The sequence below is a fragment of the Zingiber officinale genome, chromosome 2A, assembly GCF_018446385.1.
Source record: "Zingiber officinale cultivar Zhangliang chromosome 2A, Zo_v1.1, whole genome shotgun sequence".
Taxonomy (NCBI): domain Eukaryota; kingdom Viridiplantae; phylum Streptophyta; class Magnoliopsida; order Zingiberales; family Zingiberaceae; genus Zingiber; species Zingiber officinale.
In genome coordinates this window covers 139,149,832-139,155,282 of record NC_055988.1, presented here as the reverse complement: position 1 = coordinate 139,155,282, position 5,451 = coordinate 139,149,832, and the positions used below count along the sequence as shown (strand labels likewise).

General features: G+C 36.0%; 1 non-coding gene across 1 annotated transcript; it reads left to right on the top strand.

Annotated features, from left to right (window-relative positions):
• The first annotated feature begins 4,135 nt into the window (after positions 1 to 4,135).
• On the top strand, positions 4,136 to 4,242 carry LOC122044690. Its single transcript, XR_006129711.1, has one exon. It is a non-coding gene; the product is annotated as a small nucleolar RNA R71 (small nucleolar RNA).
• The last annotated feature ends 1,209 nt before the right edge of the window (positions 4,243 to 5,451 follow it).

Below are 5,451 nucleotides of genomic sequence, written 5' to 3'. Positions count from 1 at the left end.
CTGCTGCACCTCCAGTTCTCAAAATAGCACCATGCATAGCAAGGATACAAGCCGTAATATAAAGAAATAAAATGTACATTTATCGATCTTATATTCCACAAAGGAATTTACATGTAATCTAGATCGAACAGAATATAAAAAATAATAATAATCCGACAACCGGTCGTATTTAATTATTACAATCATGCACACACAACAACCTCGACATGCCCGGGGGTTCAAATCATACACAAACACACAAAGAGCCATAATAGTTAGATCTAGGATGCCTGTAACCACAGAGTTAATCTATCTTGCACATCCTACTATTATCCAACCTAAACTTATGTACGAGCAGTGCATAATTTAATCGAAAACCAATCACACAGAACCAGAAACCTGCTTTGATACCACTTGAAGGCGCTGGAATTTCATTATGTTTCAATTTTCCTGTATAAAAAAATTGTACAAGAACAGAACTTTTCCTAGCAACTTGCATGTTCGATCAAACATATGTTTGATCAATCAAGCAAGTTCTTGAATGATCAAAGCACACCTTGATTGAAGTACAAGATCGCTAGCCTCTTGTGTTGGTATTCCAAAAACTATACAAAGAAAACAAAACTAGATATGTAACAAAATTAAAGAACTAGTTGTATCTTTTCTTTGTAGCTAAAGACATCTTAATCTTCTGCCGTATTCCTCTCCTTTTATTGGACGTCGTGTGGGAAATAATCTACCAAGACAACACCACCCCCCTTCTCTTCTCAGTTTCCAAACCACCGGCTATAAAAGGAGGTTGTGGGATGAGGCATCTTCTAATCGTCTTAGCTTCCTTCTCTTCCTCTTCTTCTTCTTCCTCTTCTTCTTCTCTTCCTCCTCTTTTTCAAGCCGTCGCCCACCAATGGATGGGAAGAGGCGCCGGTCACCAAGGGAGAAGGGGAACCGTCGACCCTAGCCAAGGTGGAGGAGGAAACCGCCTTTGCAAGGGAGAGGTTGGCGCCGGCCCTAGGTGGGGAAGAAGGTGGCGCTGTCCACAAGGGGAGAAGAGAATTGGTTGTGCCGCCGACCCTAGCAAGGGAAGAGGGGGTGGCAACCACAAGGAGAGAAGGGAGTTGTGGAGAATTAGAAAGTTAGGTTTTAGGGGTCACATCCTATTCCTTTTTATAGACTTGCCGTCGGTTACAAGGAAAGAAAAATTAACAAAATTTTGTTTAGAAAAAAATCTAAACAAACTATGTTAAATCAAACCAAGTTAAGTTAAACTAAATCAAGTTAAGTTAAACCAAACCAAGTTAAGTTAGACCAAACCAAGTTAAGTTAAACCAAACTAAGTTAAGTTAAAGCAAACCAAGTTAAGTTAAATCAAAACAAGTTAAGTTAAACCAAACCCACTTATGGATGGGTGGATGTGAGGCTTTATATATATAGAGGCTACAACAGGGACCTAGAGAAGGAATTGGTTTAGGCCTCCTGATGGGCTTGGGTTTCCCATGTTCGTCCCGAACACCCAACTCAAGTCCATCAATAATAACCCATACCACTAAAGGGTTATTATTAAACCACCGCACCAATCCCATATTACAATATGGGCTCCTTCTTATTATGAGTGCGTTAATCTCCCCATGTTTAAGATATTGTATGCTCGTTAATTAAATGAGTTGCTGACAACTCAGTTAATTAACATCTGATTCCAAGAGTAGTATCACTCAACTTTATTATCATGTCGGACTAAATCCATCTGCAGGGTTTACATGATAATCTTTATGAGCTCCTCAAGGGGGCATCATTAGCCTAAATAATTAGGACACGGATTTCTTCTATAATCAACAACACATCATATAAATAATACTATCTCCCAACTCAACGGGCCTATTGATTTAACGGATAAATCTCACCCATTGATAAGTCAAAGAAATAAATACTAAATATACGTGCTTGTTATTATATAGGGATTAAGAGGATGCAATCTGTAATAACAGAGGTTCTGTTCTTTTATATAGTCAGTATAAATCGAACAACCGCAAATGGTCATGCTCAATACACACTTAGTGTACTAGTATAATTTTATAGTCAAGACAGACTAATACCAAATTACATTACAACAATTCCAATGGTTTGTCCCAATCCATCTTGGTTGTGAGCTACTATTTATAATTTATAAGGAACTGATAACATGATCTTCTGTGTGACATCATACACCATGTTATCTACAATATAAATTAAATGGACAACTGCATGGACATATATAGAAATATAAAATGCAGATATTTGACCAAAGTGATTCTCATTTTAAAATATTTCAAATATTTCAAAATAGATGTTCATACAAAAATTAGGCTTATAGTATACATCTCAACAATGATGTGTGTCCACTTCACAAGCGAGTAATCTCCTCCCTCTGATGAAATTGATCCTAGGTCTCTGGATGAGCATTAGACTTATTTTGGATTTTAGTTAACTTTATTTGGGCTTGTACTTGATTATGATTGCACTTGTCTATAGTTGACTTTACTTCTTTTTTACTTATGGTTGACTCATTTTCATTTTGACTTTTCTTGACTTGGAGTATGACTTCTATTATTAGTATGGACTTGACTTCTCTTTAGAGATAATTTCTTGTTATAAATTATGTGCTTGATTCACTTTCACTTAACCTTTTGTTGACTATGTGCCTTGATTTAGGTTTTTATTATCTCCTCTTTGCAAATTAACCAATTTTGATGTATGGAAAATTCAAGAAAATTTAATTGTAATTTTTAAAACTTTCCAATAACAAACCTTATATGATTAAGGGAGAGTAAATATTTAGGGGGAGTTATGTCATATATTAATATATTCATGCACTGTACTATTTATATTTTTATCATACATGCATTGAATATAAATCTTATTCTTTTGATTATTGTTTATTAATTTAAACTCAGTTTTTATACTATTAAAAAAGAAAAGATTATTGGTGCTAAGAGTAACCTAATTGCATTGGCAGTGACGCCATTATATTTTAAACTTGCATATATTTCTAAAAATACCTCCAATGCATATTAGGATCTTCAATGGATGCTCCAAATTGATTTTGTTAGACCATGTGTATCAACACGAGCTTTATCTCAAAGTTGTTGGCATTGATTACAAGTCTCGTGATGTTAGACCTCAGTCGACTAGCTCTAGGGGAAACATAGTCCTTCAATGACTTGTTCTAGTTGTCAGCCATGGTTGATGTTGCTTGTGTTTGCTCCACCTCTAGTTGCTTTTGTATGTTTTACCTTTTATGGAAAGTCTAGTCAATTTCAGAATCCACAAGAAGAAGATTTCCTGATATGTCAAACCTCGGCATAAAAAGGGAACCTGATCAGCTAAGAAAAAACAAAATGTCAGAAAAGGCAGTAAAGGAGAGAAAAATGCAAGAAGAGAAAAAAAATAACAAGAGCCTAATGGTGGATGTAAACTCAAACGTCTCCTTCGAAACAACTCTTCTAAGATTCGTTGTCATGATGAAACACCTCCTCTCTTAAACAATAGCCTCTTTGGGTCTTTTATAGCCTTGCAAACACGACTAAATCTATAGATTCTTCCAAAGATACCAGGGCGTCGCCATGAGCCACAGATGTGTTAGAAGGCATGACCTAGCAATGTTGCTCCAAGTTGACAAAAAAGCGGGGTCAGACACGACCGTGCTGGATAGCATGGCCAAACCGTGTCCAGCTCTAGGTTGATGAACATGGTTGTGCCTGTGGGCATGATGGAGGCGTGTTAGAGGCAAACCAAAACTAAATTTCGCTAGGAAGGGCCACGGTAGTGCCTAGCTATGGGCATGACCAACCCGTGTTAGACTCTATAAACTTCATGGTTGCTCCGTTTCGCGTCTAACTTCGGTTAGAAGAACATGCCTATCCAAACTATAAAAGTAAAAACAATGAAAAAGAGATGAATGTATGCACAATATACTAATGTAATGAAATAAAATGCATGCAGAATAATACCAAAAACTATATATAAAACACACACATCACTTAGCTTCCTTTAGTTTCTTGTGCTTGCAATGTGTTCGTCTTAACTCTTATTCATAAGTGCCCCTCCAGTAGCTGAATCTAGGGACACCTTAGTATGATAGTTGATGTCGTTTTAAAATGTGTGTAACACTAATCACTTCTCTAATCCGTGATGTGGGCATTGTCTGAGCATATTATTGTATTTATCCCATGCTTCAAATAAGGATTCTGAGTCTGACTATCTGAAGCTTGCAATAAGATTTCTCATACGAGCTGTCTTTCTTGGAGGATAGAACTTGTCTAAAAATTGCTGCTCACATTGCTCCCAAGTGGTAATGCTATTTGGAGCTAAAGAATTCAACCATTGTTTAGCTCTATCTCGTAAAGAAACCCCAAATAATAATAGTCTCACTGCTTCTGAAGGTACACTATTCATTTTCATGGTACCGCAAATTTCATAGAAAACTTCCAAGTGTTGATTTGGATCTTCATGCGGTCCTCCATCAAATTGATTTTGTTACACCATAGTGATTATTGTAGGCTTTATCTCAAAATTATTGGCTTCAATAGATGGTCAAATAATACTTGAACGAAGCCCTCTAGCATATGGTGCTGCATAGTCTTTAAGTGGTTTGTTCGCCATGTTTAAGTTGTTCTTCTTATTGTCTTTGCAAGGTTTTCCTTCTATGAAAGGTTCTATCAATTTCAGGATCAAGAGGAAAAAAATCTCCTGCAAAGTTAGATCTTCACATACACAAGAACAAGATTGCAAAATTTGATTTACAAAGAAAAGAATAAAGAACAAAAAAAATATGATTCATAAAAAAAAAAGAATAAAAGAATGCAAAGAGAAATTAAAGAATAGAATTAGAAAACTAGTTACAAGTTAGATGTAAGAAAAATAAAGAAAAGTTTAGTCTAACTCAAATGATAATCTCTAATGTTATAGACGCAGTCCCCGGCAACGGCGCCAAAAACTTGTTACGTCTCCGCAAGTATACAGATACATCGTCAGTAATATAAAAAGATATTGTATCCACAGGGACTGGTTATAATCACTAAAGATGTATCAAAATGAATTAGCTAAACAACCAAACAAGAATTACATGAACTAAAAGGAAACTATAAAATAGAAATAGAAAGGTAATGCAGGAAACTAGGTCTTATGGAAGTTCTAAGAGATTTGGTTTCTTTGTGATACTTATCAATGTAATATGGTTTACCAATCCTATCCTCAATTATCATGCGTTTGCAAGAAGTTGTCGGTTATCTTCTGCAGAAAACACCGGCTAGGGACATTCATCTACACCTCAAGAAATTAAATAGAAATGATCCATATAAAGTCCATTAACGGGGCAGCCCTGTCACGACGCCCCTCGGTCATACAATATAGAAACTCATCACTAATCAATTCACATCAAGATATAGGGTACAGTGCATTCATCTATCCCTCTTCTTTATAGATTCTTGCATCACCCTT